Source organism: Schistocerca nitens, chromosome 5, assembly GCF_023898315.1.
Source record: "Schistocerca nitens isolate TAMUIC-IGC-003100 chromosome 5, iqSchNite1.1, whole genome shotgun sequence".
Classification (NCBI taxonomy): Eukaryota; Metazoa; Arthropoda; class Insecta; order Orthoptera; family Acrididae; genus Schistocerca; species Schistocerca nitens.
The window spans coordinates 387061347-387078689 of NC_064618.1; the positions used below are offsets into that span (position 1 = coordinate 387061347).

General features: G+C 42.9%; 1 non-coding gene across 1 annotated transcript; it reads left to right on the forward strand.

Annotated features, from left to right (window-relative positions):
- Positions 1-16170: 16170 nt before the first annotated feature.
- On the forward strand, positions 16171-16245 carry Trnal-caa (transfer RNA leucine (anticodon CAA)). The gene has a single exon. It is a non-coding gene; the product is annotated as a tRNA-Leu (tRNA).
- The last annotated feature ends 1098 nt before the right edge of the window (positions 16246-17343 follow it).

Here is a 17343-nt window from a genome sequence, read left to right on the forward strand (position 1 = left end):
ACCTTACAGAATCCGACGTATACCACATGATAATTGCGTTGAAGTTGAAACTCTGCGTAGTAGGAAGAGTAAAGTATTGCACCACATTTCACATGTAAAACCGTTTATTGAAAGATAATCTGCTTTTTAACTTTGTCTTTGCCATATAACTTTTCACTTTACATTACTAGTATGCTTGTCAGACTTTGAATCTGTTAACATGCAACAATGTTTGAAGTTAAATATCCAGAATGCATTGTTATAGTGAACAGACGTGACAGTGTTATTGTGTGTGTGCATTCTTGCTTGTTAGTTGCACGATTACGTAATGGCTATGAGGCTTACATACTTAGAACATATACTGGTACTGCTAATGAGATTTTAATGCAACATTTTGGTTTACTTGAAAATACATTCTGGATTTAAAGTACTTTCTGTGAGATACCAGACTACACAGTGGTTAGTTTATGTGACAAATACACGGTTTTATCACGACGCTACTAATGAGTGACAATTTACAATGTTGCTTTTGCGGTGTTTCTGTTTTATATCTGCACAGTTTTTCCGCATTGTTCTGGAAAGTAAAACATGTTTTAGTTGTAACTTTTGTGGTATAGCAACAATGAGACAGCCTTTTTCGTGGCACAACAATACGTTACTGTACAGTACTTTCTTCATCACGCCAATAAGCATAATAACTACGATATCTATACGCAAAGCATTTCACTTTTATTTCTCATGAGGTAAGTACATTGACTTCTGCAGAACCTAGCTTTCGGAGGACGATAACTACGACACTTCCACAGAGATTATGTTGCAACAAGACGCACAGTTTAGCGCTACAGTACACGTATTTGAGTGATTAATTTTGTACTTAAAACATTTATTTTTAAAGATTTTTGAATTACAAAGAAAATTTTCCGTGGTACATTTCATTCCATTACTGTAATCTGTAACACCTGAGGGTATAATTACATTAATCCTCAGGGGGGTACACGCCTACTTTGTGTACCATTTGTTTGGCAAGCACAAGGAGCCCTAGTTAATATGGTATTTGCTTATACAACTTTACACATCGGTACCATGTTTCTCTAACATAGAATTACACAGCTATCTGATCATTTATCTGAGAGAGACAAACATTTATTTTACTACATCAGTGACACATGTTTACGTAATTACACAATTGGATAACTTCACACTTATGAAATTGTATTTTGTCTGTACTTTGTGAACTGTTCATATTTTTATTTGGAACCGTTGTGATACTATGAGAGCTTTGAATGTCGCATTTGGTATGGGATCATGATTTTAAAGTACGTTTGAGGTACATGACACTATTGAAATGAGCAGAGAATTTTTTTTAGGTTTTGAAATTATTGCAGAAAGCTACGACGTTTTCAAGATTTGACTGAGGTGTTATGATGTAATTATTACGATGAAAATGTGTATTATGCTATTGAGATATGTTTATGATCAATAAGATGATGCTATCATATATGAGGAATTTGATTATGCTACGTATTTCTTATGATGAAATATTGAAGACGTGTCGACGAATATGTATATGTGTAATAAAGTAAGGAGTAACGAACAGTGGTTAGGGTCTCTGATATGTGAAAAAGGATGTTGGAAACCAAGAATCGTACTTTAAGAATGATGAAATGTTTGTACATGCGTGAATGTATTACAATGCCACTGAAAATTTTTTGGACACTGTTGTATCTATAGGATTTTGTTTCTACACATTTGTAACGCAAATTCTCAACCTGTGAAAATATTTTTATATGAGACTGTCACTGTAGCGGAAACTGCTGTCGTAAATATTTCAGTAAGAAAGGTAAGCGACCTTGACGTAATGCGTTTTGGGCGCCCAGCTGAGAGACAGTCGTCTCACAAAAGAAAGCCATTAGGTGGAGAAAAAAAAAGAGGCCATTATCCTCGCTATTGACATTTCTTTGTAGAAAGCATCGCAAATACGCCATGCTCAAACTTGAAAACATGTGATTATACTGTGGAGCTTTTAATTTATGATATTTACTAAAATGCCTAATGAAATGACGAGAAATATTTTTATGTCTATACACCTGATTATGACTACTGTCTTTCTAGTTGACAGATTTTTTTACTACCTTATGAAATGACATATGGCTAATGATGATGTTTCATGCCTTCCTTTGTACATATTTGCTCATTTTCTTTAATATCTAGTTTCTAGCTGCACTGCAGCATTGGTTATTATAAAATTTAATAGATGTACTAGTATCACTATTTTCTGTCTACCGACCCAGTAAAGAATACATTTCTGATGAACTTTCTTAGAAAAGAGAGCACAAATAGACATTTCCCTTCACAGGAATTGCATAAATACCTTTTTTAATGACTTGGTAGTTTCTTTTCTAGAATAAATTGTGATGCATCACTCGAGTATTAAGATGTGACATAGGTATTAGACATGGCCATCTTTAGTGTAATATATTTTCTGCTTCAGCTTTGTCATGTTTAGATATAAGTTACTGCATTTGCTGCTGCTGTTTGCCAGGGATAGTGCTACTAAATTTCACTTTACATTACTCTGTTAAGCCAGTTTTACTACAAATTTATTTTTCTTGTTTGCTGCGCATTGCCTTGTATTAGTTGTAATATTGCATTTGCTTTGATAATTTATGCTGCTTGCTTTGCCATTTGTATTTTTTATCATTGCTGTTTGTGTTAATTGTTTTGTGCTGCTGCTTTGCCTCGTCCCTTAGTTTAGCATCTGAGTTCAGTAGATTTAAGTTAGCTTAAGATGGGGTAGGCTATAGGAGAGAACGAGTTGTGATGAATTGGAAGAAATGCATTGAGAAGCTATAACAAAGTGGTTTGGCCAAAAAAGTATTTTGAAAGAGGATATGAGCAAAAAAGTAGGGTTTAGGGACAACAGGTTTAGGTAGGATTTTCTTGGAAATAAATGATGAGGTAAGATAATGGAAAATAATAATGAGGTAAGAAATATGTGAACATATAAATACAGAAAGGATGCTTGGATAGGATTTCTGGTGGAAACAAATGTTGAAATAAGACGAAAGATCTATGGAATGAAGTTTTAGGTTGGACTGCAGTACCAAATGTTGCACTGAAAACAAACCCTGCCCTTTCCTCTTGTGTTATTCTGCTATGTGTTTGTGTACTCTTGTATATTTGTGTTTTTCCTGTCTTTATGTGTTTAGCTGATATGAGTTATGTTGTGGAATTTTTCTAATAATATGTTTTTCTCTTTGTAAAGATGCTTAGACATTATTTATTCTGTTTTGTTTTAATGCTCATGTGTGAAGTTGATGTTTCAAAAGTTATTCTGATCTTTTATGTATGTACTTATGTCATAATTCCTGTAACACTGATGTATATGTTTATTTCTATTCTTTTGTAAACCTGTACTACTACAAATTTATCTGTATTGTTATGTTCTTTAATGATGTATTTTGTACCTTTTTTATTGTATTCTTATGTTATAAAATTGTAATTGACACCAGTTCATCAAATTAAGTAACTTGTAAGTTACATTTCACTGCACACGTTACTCTTGGTCATAGTATATGGACAATATGTGAGAAGTAGGGACTGATAGTGTTTGCACGTGTGTTAATAATTCAGCAAGGGACTGGATAACAGCATTGCTGGTTCTAAGGACATTTCAAACAAATTTTTTGTGAGTGGACATGTGGTGGTTTATGGACTTGCTATATTCTCCGCAAGACTCTTCGATGGTGATTGTGCACCTGCACAGTCGCAACAGATGGCTGCTGGCTGTCTCTACAAGGACTACAGTGGGTCTGTATCTTTGATGGCCCACCAGTACCATTATTTCTACAAGGACTACAGTGGGTCTGCACGTTTGATGGCCCACCAATCCCATACTCTCTACCAAGACTATATTGGGTCTGCTCTGTGATGACCAACCCATCAATATTCTTCAAAACGTCGAATGACACTGCTGTGGGTTTGCTCTGTTGTGGCCCATTACCTGTCTGCATGTCGAGTGTCAGCACTGTCTTTCCGTTGGAAGGACAACACTACTTCTTCAAGACTGCATGGAAATCCGCTACTTCTGTGGTGCATTCTCTTTTACTGCTCAGAAAAATAAAACACTGCAATTTTACTGTGATGAATAATCAGGACTGTCTTTATGGACTGTGAGAAAATTTTAGCTTTTGACCAACATTGTATCAATAAGTGTGTGCATTTGATATCTTTGTTATTGTAATTATGAAAAATTTCATCAAATCATTATTGGCTACTGCCCAAAACAATTTGTAAAATTTTTTGTGGGGAGCATGGGGGCTATGTAAGTAGGCTGTTTATGTTTTCTCACTGGCAACGTTACGTAGCGCTCTGTATGAAAATCACTGGCTGTGCTGTGTGCAGTCTGTGGCTAGTTTGCATTGTTGTCTGCCATTGTAGTGTTGGGCAGCTGGATGTGAACAGCGCGTAGCGTTGCGCAGTTGGAGGTGAGCCGCCAGCAGTGGTGGATGTGGGGAGAGAAATGGCGGAGGTTTGAAATTTGTATGTCATGAACTGCTATGTATATTATGATTTTTCAACAATATTAAGGTAAATACATTGTTTGTTCTCTATCAAAATCTTTCATTTGCTAACTATGCCTATCAGTAGTTAGTGCCGTCAGTAGTTTGAAACTTTTATTTAGCTGGCAGTAGTGGCGCTCGCTGTATTGCAGTAGTTCGAGTAACGAAGATTTTTGGTGAGGTAAGTGATTTGTGAAAGGTATAGGTTAATGTTAGTCAGGGGTTTTTGAAAGTCAGATTGCGTTGCGCTAAAAATATTGTGTGTCAGTTGTAGCACAGTCTTGTATAATTGTTCGAAGGGGACGTTTCATACCAGTTAGAACAGTGAGCGCATTCACGCTCATGAAGAATTTCTTCCCACTTCACAGCAGTATGATGCCGATCACCCTTTGCACGTGCAAAATGCGGAAACATCCGACGGAGATCCTTCGGCGGGCCATTACGCGTTCCCCGTAGCGGAATTATTGCCCCATATCAGACCAGCGGGGCAGTCTCGGCGAGAGATGGGACTTTCACATGAGAACTGGGCCGCCGCTGTAAAGGCGAAAGCTGCTGCTACGCCCTCGGATGTCGGAGACACAGAAGGTGCAGAAAGTCGCGATGATACCCAGCTAACTAACATTACCACAACTCTTAACTTACGCGTTCATGAGCGCCCTACACCCTGCTGAGCAGCGGCAAGCGTATCAAATAGTCTCTGTTAACATTGATACGATTAGAAGTTACATTTGCTACGGAACATGTTGCGAGCGTCGGCCGTCGATATAGTCGTGCTAGAAGTCTGCATCGAGGGCTTTCCCATCCTGTGTGAGTATGGTGCATATACACTGATAAGGCGAAACATGATTACTGCCCACTGAGACGTTGGATAACGGCTGGTGCCGTTGCGGTACGTGACGCGGTAACAAAGGTCAGTAAGCGGAGCAGACACGGATGGGGGATCAGCCTGGCGAACACATGGGCTGAAAGTAGGGAAATCCATCGAGATATATGACTTTATCAAAGGGCAGATTGTTATTACGCAGAGCCTGTGAACGCGTATCTCGATAACGGCGAAGCTTGTCGAATGTTCAAAAACTACTGTCGTGAGCATCTGCGGAAAGAGGACAGTGAAACTACACTCCGCGCTAAATGTTTGGACGTCCACGACTCTTCACAGAACGTGGGGCTCGCAGGCAGTTTATGTGATCGCTCTAAGCTTGTTCATACCAGTGTCTACCAATTTTAATTGTACATTACAGCACTGAGGATGGTCACTAAGTGACCGAAAATCGATTTTGCGGATAATAAAACAAAAAAATACGACCAATGCTGTTTCTCCTTCCAATTATATTCATTATCTGGTCGTGGTGCACAGAAAACTCCATGGAGTCGGCAATCAACTTTCAGGCTTGTGTGCTATGTGAAATAGGATGGATGATAATGATCTTTGGCCTCTGCCGAAAGAGCAGAATGCTGGTGCACGCAAAAGAGTTTCGCAGCACACCATTCATCGTACATTGTTGAATATGGATCTCCGCAGCAGACCATCCCTACGTTTTCACATTTTGACGGAACGACATCGTCAATTATGATTAGTGTGGGCAAGGTACCATGTGAGTTCGACCGTCGATCAATGGAAATGTGGCGGCTCCTCGGAGAATTACATTTTTGCTACACTAGGTCTCCACAAATGCCATCATCGAGGTTAGCGGTGGCTCGAGACGTGCAGCGCGCCACGGGCGAAGACTGCTGAAAAGTGTATTATTTCGTATGAAACGTTCTCCTGCGTTTTCATGGGACCTGTGGTATAATGTAAGCCACACTGGCAGCTGTGAACCACGTATGTCCCTTCATGCTTGAGTTTTACTATGTCCATCCTTCTGATTGGACGTTTGAGGGAGTTCGGCTGTTCACTTATAAAATGGAACACCTACAGCCGTCCTTCTTCAGCGTTTGCATGGGACCTGTGGTAGTAATGTAAGACAAGCTGACAGCTGCGAACCACATATGTCCCTTTATGCTTGATTTTTGTCTGCCCATCCTTCTGATTCGATGTTTGAGGGACTTCGGCTGTTCACTTATAAAATGGAACACCGACAGCGTCCTTACGGTGTTATTTATTATACGGCTGCCAGTTTCGGTGCTTCAGGACACCCTCTTCAGACCTTAAGTGACCGAAACTTATTGCCATATAATCAACATCCTAAGGACGGCTGTAGATATTGCATTTCATAACAACTCAGGCTAGATGTTTTCCCCGATGTCATATTTCAGCAGGAGTCCGTGTCTCTGAATCAGAACCGTGCTACAGTCTTTTGAGGAGCTTTATAGTGAACTCATGTTAATATCTCGGCGACCAAGTTCGCCTGATGTGAATGGTATCGAACCTATCTCGGTCGCTATCGGGTGACAACATAGAGTACGCTTATAGCGGCCAGTTATTTACACCAATTACATGACCTGTGCGTTGACAACCCTGATACGGAGAATCAGTTATGTATTTCGTTCCAAAGACGGACAAACAAGCTATTAAGCAGGTGGTCTTAAGGCTTTGGCTCATCAGTCTATTACGCAAACTTATGACGGCGACAGCGGAACGGCGGTGTAGTTACCAGGCTGAGTATGAGATGTATCTGCCGTTAGCAAGAGAATTTGCGCTGACAATATTTGAAGTTCGGATTATCAAAATATATAGCCTGTCTGTTACAGACAGGCGACGGTATCATTCTCGGAGCGATATGACCATTTTTTACTTGGAGGCGATTTAAACTGCGTAATTGTCCCAAAACATCAACACCTGCATTATAAGGCACGCAAGGAATTGAGGCTGCTGGTACAGAATACGAACGTGAGTGTCGCTACCGTCATTGATACACATCTGTTAAAATCACTCAGAAACTCGACCGATCGATTTTACGTCGCACATAGTCTCACAAATCCGTTCTTGAGGCGAAATTGTAGCCTGTAGCCTTCTCGGATCATACATCGTATATATGCATGATGTCACTGCGACAGCAGTGGGTGTGGAGGAGTCGACGCACTTGGAAGATGAACAAAGCGCCCCTGGACCAAGAGTGCAGACATTTAAACGAAGACACGAGGAATACATGTGAATGACGTCTACCAACGTAACCCTCGACGCTTCGATGCCGGCTGGGTTGCATCAAGCCTGCTTTACGTCGAGCACTGTTTTCATGCGGAGGAAAGAAGTCGGCGTGGAGACGGAGTACGGTGTACTTTTCATGAAGCTACCGGTGCTCTCTGGACAAGAACCTTCAAAAGATCGGCATGCTGCAATTAAACTGGCGCACGTCCAAATAATTTGCCTAATACGAAGCAACCTAGAAGGAGTATTTTTCCGAGCAAGAGCTTTTGATCGGATCCGAGGAGAACCGCCGTCGATACATCACGTCATCAGAGAAACACCAAAGTCTGAGAACTTTAATACACTGACAGAAAAAAATTACAACATCAAGAAGTAATTAATGTTAAGTAATAAAATTTCTGGAATACATTTGTTAGGTAACATACTTAAGTAATTTACAGGTTAATGCAATCACGAGATATGCCATCGTATATCTGAAATGCTGGTACATTAATACTCGATGTAGCCACCAGAATGTTGAATGCAAGCATGAAAACGTGCATTTATTGTGTTTTACAGGTGGTGGATGTCAGTTTGTGGGATAGAGTTCCATTCCTGTTGCACTTGGTCGGTCACTGAATGTACAGTTAATGCTGGTTGTGGATGACACTGTATTTGCCGTTCGATGATGTCCCATACGTGCTTCACTGTAGACAGGTCTGCTGATCGAGCTGGCCCAAGCAACATGTCGACACTCTGTACAGCAAGTTGAATGACAATAGCGGTGAGCGATCGTTATCCTGTTGGAAAACAACTCCTAGTATGCTGTTTGCTCTGTCGTCCGAACAAGACACAGCCAGGACAAAAGCACCACAGGTGCAGAGATCCGAGTTGGTGCCAGTTCCATAGAGACTCGCCACTTGCTTGAGTTCCACCAGCGCCACGGGTGGCGCTGGGGATGAAAATAACGACTTCGCCTTGGCCAATTGCAGGCAGAGTACAATCAGAAGCCGTTTCACGATTCCACAAACTCAGCCTACTGTAACAACGGAGGCAACTCTGTCTCCATATCATTAGCGACGAGACCTTTACAAAACTGGCGACGAGGGTTGTAGCAGAACAGATCGAATCACCAGACTGACGTACAAATATACAGCAGGTTGTACGGCATAACTACTAGAGTGCTCCTGCAGTGTCTTGCAAACCAGTTCATCCACATACTTCTGCATATTAATGTGCGGCTCCTTGTCATTCCTGTTAGTCGGATCTAAAGGCCACAGCGTAACTGTTCAAGAGCTATGGTATAATCGCCGACAGCGGACATCATTGCCTGACCCATCTCGAGACATTGTTTGGCCCCGCAATACTAGATCTGTGTTATACTTTCAAACGTTTCTTCGTATGATTTAAGTGTATCACAATTGCTGCTTCATATGAATCTATCCAGTAACTGTTAAAGAACATTCCAGCAGAAGCAGAAGGGCACAAATGGTTATAGGTTCTATTTTATTTTTTAACTCAAGGATGTGTTTTATTTTATATTTCGGCAAATACGGCGTCAAATGAGGTGAGAAAATTTCTAACCCGTAGTGTTCCGCCTAAATGAGCAGCAAGAAGTTTAATAGTTTCTCTTGACTGGTTGTGGCCTATAAACACCTAACTGCATTGCAATTCCTCTCCGTCGAGAGATTAATTAGTTTTGTTCATGATAGAATCTTCATAATAGGGTCGTCCTTACATTGACGCACTTGCTAATGGAAAATATCGTGAGATTCAGGAAACCATCACCACGAAAACTACAGATATGACAGACTGGTGTGTTACGCCATATTTCCTGATACAGGAGCTATTGCATGTCTTCCTTCTACACCGTCTTGCTCCTCTGTTCGCCACCATGCTAGGAGGGTCTCTGTGGACTTATAATACTACTTTACTGGTCTTGCTGCGTCAATTATCTCCCCATAATCATTGTACTGCTTCTTGCAGAGTGCATCCTTCATTGGACCGAAGAGATTGAAAGTGAAAGGTGCGAGAACCCAATTAGGGGGCAAGTGTCAGTACTGCCGGTAGAGACGTCCAGTTGTGCGGCGAAGTGTTTGATTGTGATCCGTCAATGATCTTGAATAAGAGTGTCCGCTTGTTGGAATATTGCAGGAGTGACAGCTGGTGCGACCGGCCGGTTCGCTGGGGATCGGACAGATTCTCACGACCTTCTTCCGATGATGACAGACGTCTTGCACCCAACGTGCTTTGGTTCACTGCTAGGTCTCCGTAGACATTCTGCAAGCGCTTACGAATATTTGCGATGCTCTGGTATCCGCGATAATAACCTCAATGATGATTCTCTGCTTAAAAAGCAGACATTATTTTGAAGACTGCTTGTAGCACCGCCACCTATCGAAACTTCATGAACCAATACGATGTCAGACAGTAACTTCTGCATTTTTTCAAACCAAATTGGCTGAGAAAAAGTGTCTTGCATCACTTATTGAACAACATACATGCGGAATCACGAGTTCAGAAGCTGATATAAAAGTAGTGCTGGATTCGAAGTAGGAGGTAGGAGACATGGAAGTGCGGCACTCACCCAAGGTGCGCCCTTAACCTGCAGCCCGGCAGCTTGGCGCTGATGCGCTCGGGGATCAGCGGTGCTCGTAGCCCCGAGCAAGCGAGGCCCTTATGCCGCTAAGGCGAGCACCACCCTTATGCCGCTAGGAGGAGCAGTCTCCGTCGAAGCACAGATAAACCGCGGCAGCTTAAACCATCTCACTCAAAGTTCCAGGTGCACTGAATTTCCTAATAACTCTGCGTTTGTAGCAACAGCTTAACGAATATTTGCTATTTACATTCTACGTAGAGTATTAAATAGTCATAATGATACGATCTCTTCGACTTCTGCGCAGTCTTTGGAGGTAAAATATGTTAACTGTTCGGATCTCTGTGTCTACAGTATCCAAAAGCAGTGCACAAAAAGTGGTATTTTCCAAGTTTCAACCTCTACTACCCTACTGGCCATTAAAATTGCTACACCAAAAAGAAATGCAGATCATAAAAGGGTATTCATTGGACAAATATATTATACTAGAGCTGACATGTGATTACATTTTCACGCAGTTTGGGTGCATAGATCCTGAGAAATCAATACCCAGAACAACCACCTCTGACCGTAATAACGGCCTTCATACGCCTGCGCGTTGAGTCAAAGAGAGCTTGGATGGCTTGTACACGTACAGCCCATGCACCTTCAACACGATACCACAGTTTATCAAGTGTAGTGACTGGAGTATTCTGACGAGCCAGTTGCTCGGCCACCATTGACCGGACGTTTTCAGTTGGTGAGAGATCTGGAGAATGTGCTGGTCAGGGCAGCAGTCGAACGTTTTCTGAATCCAGAAACACCCGTACAGGACCTGCAACATGCAGTCGAGCATTATCCTGCTGAAATGTAGAGTTTCGCAGGGATCGAATGAAGGTTAGAGCCACGGGTCGTAACACATCTGAAATGTAACGTGTACTGTTCAAAGTGCCGTCAATACGAACAAGATGTGACCGAGACGTGTAACCATTGGTACCCCATACCATCACGCCGGGTGATACGCCAGTATGGCGATGACGAATACACGCGTCCAATGTGCGTTCACCACGATGTCGCCAACCACGGATGCGACCATCACGATGCTGTAAACAGAACCAGGATTCATCCGAAAAAATGACGTTTTGCCATTCGTACACCCAGGTTCGTCGTTGAGTACACCATCGCTGGCGCTCCTGTTGTGATGCAGCGTCAAGAGTAACCGCAGCCATGGTCTCCGAGCTGATAGTCCATGCTGCTGCAAACGTCGTCGAACTGTTCGTGCAGATGGTTGTTGTCTTGCAAACTTCCCCATCTGTTGACTTATGGATCTACACGTGGCTGCACCCACCGATACCATATTCTGCTAACAGTCATTGGATCTCGACCAACGCGAGCAGCAATGTCGCGATACGATATCGGTTGATGTCGGAGCTAACATCTTCCTACGTCAGTAACCAGACACCACTCATATCTATAATTGACGCTACGTGCCACTGATGCAGTGGCTCTTGTCACTGACGCAAGCGTCAGGTTTGCAAGCGATGACGATGAGCTACCTGATGTCTTTCATGTTGGATTCAGATTTTACTTCCTCGCTAATACGTCCGAAAGAAATCCTGGATTACATCGTCGAGCATTCTCAATCAGTACTGCTTCAGCTATAAGTACTTTATTTATAAGTATGATCAGTTTCACAGCATTTTAGTTGTATCATCAGGTGAAATAAAAATCATGTTCTGATCAGGAAAGACGCAGTGTTGATAGTCAGTATTCGCTACGTAGCAGACGTCAGTTATAAAACAGCACAAAACAACACGGAACGCTCCCGCCTTCTGCAAAATTTTATAACCTTAAACCGTCGCTACTTCTATTACTGATATACTGATATTCTGAAATAGCAATCTCTGCCCGTCTACGAACACGCAGTATATATAAATGATCTAGTAGAACGCGTCGGATGCTCTTTAAGGCTATTCACAGGTGATGCAATAGTTTATACCAAAGTAGCAACGCCAGAAGATAGTAAGAATTTGCAGAACGACCTGCAAAGAATTGATGAATGGTGCAGACACTGGCAGTTGATCCTGAACGTTAATAAATGTAACATATTGCGCACACATGGGAAAAGAACTCCACTGCTGTACAGCTACACTATTGATGACAAACAGCTGGAGACAGCGTCTGCCGTAAAATATCCAGGCGTACCCATCCCTAGCGACCTTAAGTGGAATGACCACATAAAACAGATAGTGGGAAAATCAGACACCAGACTCAGATTCATCGGAAGAATCTTAAGGAAAGGTAACTCGTCCACGACAGAAGTGGCTTATAAGGCGCTTGTTCGCCCGATTCTTGAGTATTGTTCATCTATCTGGGATCCCTATCAGGTAGTACCGATAGAGGAGATTTTATTTTATATATCGTATGGCAACAGCAGCAAACACTGACAAGTACATAAAGTTTAATTTTACATGTATATCTAGTAAAGTAGTTTTACTTTAGGCACAAATTGTAGATAATTTTTAAATTGTGAAAATTACTAACTTAATATTACTGACTACTTTATATAATCACAAGTTAAAAAAGGCAGATACATTTAATCATAGTTCAATATCTAATGATTGAAGCTAACAGCAGAGCGAGTAGCATTAATAAAGTCGCTATATGCTCCAGGATACTTCCTCTGAGGACAGTCTCTAACATTATGTTGAACAGCTTGTTCTTTGGCCCAACCATCACAGGCTGGAGAATCTCGGAGCCCCACTTGTGCACCACAGCGCTGCACCTGGCGTGGCCAGTTCTTATTCTGTTCAACCTTGTCCACACCCTTCTCTGCAGATGAAATCCTGGTAGGCTGGCAGTTGGGTCTTGGATACCTCGATGTGCTATTGTTGCAGCGTTCCTCCTGTTGTGCCACTTTTCTTTCATGTCGATCTTCTTATCGTTCCTTCCATTATGCCACAGTGGACTGAGAGATTTTAACCGGTCTGCGGGAGGGTTGTTTAAGACTGTATGAACTGGGAGGTTTTGTAGGTGGTGGGGGTGGTGTAGTTTCCTCCATTGTCGATTAATTGCTTCTTTGAGTCGTAATTTAGGTGGTGGGATGTTGCTGATGGTGTGCAGCCAGGGGATGGGGGTGGATTTTAATGTGTCCGTAATAATCATCATTGACTCGTTCAGGTGTACGTCCAGCTTCCTCATGTGGGCACCATGTTGCCACACTGGAGCACAGTATTCGGCTGCTGGGTACACCAGCGTAAGTACTGCAGTGCGTAGAGTCGATGCGTCGGCACCCCATGTTGTACCAGCTAGTTTTTTTTTACGATGTTGTTTCGGGTCTTTAGTTTTTGGCTTGTTTTTTCCAAGAGACCGATCTAGTGTGACACGAAGGTATTTAGGCTGGAAATTATGTCTAACCTTTTGTTGGCAGAAGCTGACATTCAACTGCTGGATTGCAATTCTTTTGTTTAGATGGAATACGCAGACACTGCGCTAGCAGTGCTTGGCATGTCACTAGTATACAGACTGAAAAGTAGGGGTGCTAGGGGGAGCCTAATTTTCAAGGTAAATGACTTGCTCTGTTTTTGTCCAATGCTAACCTTGAAGTAGCGGTTGGTTAACATATTTCCTACAAGTGTCGTCAGCTTCTTACTTGGGACACGCTTTTTTAGCTTCAGCAGGAGTCCATCTAGCCACACAGTGTCATACGCCGCTGACAGATCAACAAAGGCCACTGTTGTCTCTCGTTTCTTTTGGAATCCAGCCTCAGTGTAGGATGTGAAGGCTAGGACCTGCTCACAGCAGCTCCGCTTGCTGCTGAACCCAGCCTGATACGTTGGGCTTATGTTCCTTGTATTCTGTTATGGATGAGTCGTTCCAGAAGTTTGAAGCAGACGCTCGGCAGTGCAATTGGCCGGTGTGTGCGAACTTGAACTGTTGAGGCATCCTTCCGGTCTTGAGTATATCATCGTAGAACAATTTCAGCCAAGTTCTTGTGAGCCGTACGCGGCTCGTGTTCATGCTGTTTCCTGCTTGACAGCTTTTCTTTACGGAACTGTTGCCTTGTTTCCTATTCGATTTACTGGCGTCACTAAGTTTCTGGCTTACCTGTCCGTGAGTGACAGCAGCAGCGCGTATCGATAAGAGCACTCTCGTATTATCTTTGAAGCGACCGCTAGTATTTCCGCCTCGTCGTGCGTCACGGGCTCAGTCGGGACGCAGCGCCAGTGAGGTCCGGACAGCCAGTACTCGCCGACCGCTTGCGACTGTCCGACGGAAGGAGACTGGAGCGGGAACGACAGCTGGTTGGTCCTTCGGTCGGTCGTCTCATCGGACGACGTGTATCTGGTCTTCCGATCGCTTCTGGGCCCCCTCAATTGATCATCTTGCGGGACTTGGGTCGGTTCCTTCCTTGGAGATGTCGGATGGCCAATGGGCAAGTGTTCCCTCTGTGTGGTTGGGTCCGAGTCAGTGTGCCCGGGTCGCCGTATCTCTGAGTTCCGAACGGAAATGGAGTTGAGTCGGGATGGAGCTGCAGTGAGGTCCGGACAGCCAAGACTCGCCCGACTGTTGCTGACACACATGACTTGAGTGGGGACGACCTTGGTTGGTCGTTCGGTCGGTCGCCTCATCGGACGACGTATATTTGGTCGGCGACCGCGTCGAGTTCTCTGTGTGTGTCGACTTGTCAGTTGTCCTGGTTTTTCCACAGTGACTGCTTTTACGATTGTTCGAAATCTCATGGAAGTGTTTTCGTGGAACCGTGTCTAGCTTGATTAATTAGGACTGAGCAGTTATGTTAATGCTGTCTGCGTACTGGAGTAGGCAGTCGGCCGGTTGGGACAGCGCAGCGAGGAAGACTCCGTGGCGAGGGCATTAGCGTAGTGTTCCGCAGTGTGTTTTTCCTCGCCGTGTTGATGGTGTCCGTACCGCATGTTGTTTCAAAGCCTTTGGTGTTGTTCATATTTTTTAGTGGTTATTGTGCCTTGGCTGTTTTTAAACGCCAATTTTGAAGACGTAGTGCTTATGGTATCTTCGTCCTCAGCTATTATTTTGCGTTATCGTCCCGTTGGTCAGGACAGCGGAATTGATTAGGTTGTTGGTCGGTCCTTCAGCCGTCCCTGGGTCGGGTTGCCATCTCATTACTTAATCTTATTCTTGGCTGCCTATCTTACCTAACCTTACGTTAGAGTTACCTCCTCAGGCCGACCCTTGGAACACTTCTGAGCACCATTATTCTGTTGTTTTTAGATTGTGATTTTTGTCTCAAGTACAGTGGGAGACCTTCAGCCGTCTATTAATTTAGTTTGTTTTAACTTTAAAATAAGGCCTTTGGACGTCTTAAGTTAAAACTTTGAAGATTCTTGTTTGAACAATTTTTTTTTAAAGAAATAAATGGGAATTTTGCTCTATTGCAAATCCTTACTATCCAGGCTTTAAGCCGTGAGTTGTTCTATGTCCAGTATGTGGCCTTCAGCCGAGCTTTTATGTCAAATATTTTTAAGATAAGGCCTTCAGCCTTCTTAAATTAAAATTGAAAATTCGCTCGTTTAAAACCCTTTTAATTTTTCTTCTGTATGGGAAACTCTTGTTATCCAGGCCTTAAGCCTCAGTTCATCTGTGTCCAGTGTGTGGCCTTTAGCCGAGTATTTACGTAAGATTTTTCTTTTTAAGTAAGGCCCTCAGCCGCGTGTACTCCTTAAAGCAATTGTAATAACTTGTGTTCGGGCTTTCACCCGTATTGTTTTGAATCCTTTTAAGGGCATGTGTGATTACGTGTTTTTAGGAAAATAAAGTTTGTATGAAACTTCCAGGCATATAAAAACTGTGTGCCCGACCGAGACTCGAACTCGGGACCTTTGCCTTTCGCGAGCAAGTGCTCTACCATCTGAGCTCTCCTGCTGGTTCGCAGGAGAGCTTCTGTAAAGTTTGGAAGGTAGGAGACGAGATACTGGCAGAAGTAGAGCTGTGAGACCGGGCGTGAGTCGTGCTTCGGTAGCTCAGATGGTAGAGCACTTGCCCTCAAAAGGCAAAGGTCCCGAGTTCGAGTCTCGGTCGGGCACACAGTTTTGATCTGCCAGGAAGTTTCATATCAGCGCACACTCCGCTGCAGAGTGAAAAGCTCATTCTGAAAGTTTGTATGTTTTGTGCAAACTGAGAGTAACCTATTTTGGCCCCTTCCACAACCATAACACGATCCGATCTGTCCTGCGAAACCAGATTTCATCTACAATGTCCCCCTATGTGTTTTATAAATCCAGGAAATATGCCATCAAGTCCTTCGGCTTTTTTCATTTTCAAAGTTTTGATGGCCTAATTTTTAAGTATTTCAGAAAAGGGGTCTGATAGTGTGGTGTTATGATGGAAGTGCCTATTGACTTCATTCAGTTCGTTCTTTACCTTTTCTTTCTTGGCTGTGTCTACAGGGACCTTCTCAGCTCTTGATTTTATGTGTAGTGCCAGTTCTGATGGCGTAATCTTCGGTTGCTGATTGCCTACGTTGTTTGCAGTGCCAAGTTTTCTTAATAATCCCCATGCCTTTCTGCTTTAATGAGTTAAATTTAAACAAAACTGCTTTCTTCCTTCATTGGGCTGTTACATTATTACGATAACCCCAGGTTGTATGGTGGCTATTGAAATCACCTACAAATATGTATGGCTGGGGTATAGTTGGCAAGACTGGGGTGGGACACTGGACGTTCAGCAGTTTATGGACTGAGTCAGCAGTTAAGGCACTCAGCTCCAGAGTTATCACTTCTGTGTCACTGATCACCTGGCAGTAGACTCCTTTAACATCAGAAACGCTGCTTTTGGTGTACATGATAGAACCATGTGTAGATGATGGCGAGCGTCCTATCGTTTTGTAACCTGCAACCTTTCCCTTTGCTATACTGTCTTCGTTTGGATGGGATTCCTGGAGGGCTATGATATCAGTGCCATGGTCTGTGGCCAATTTGCTCCTGTAGTCACATTTGTCGTTTGTCGGTCCTTCTACATTGACTTGTAAAATACTAATACTTTGTCCAAAATTCTTCATACTCTTTGTATGGCTCTGAGAAGAGCCTTTGTTGTGGTTTGTCTTCTTGTGCTGTTGTCTTGAGTAGCCATGAGAGAGTGATCTAGTATGGCTGCTGGTAGTGCAGACTTTTCTCCGTCCTGCC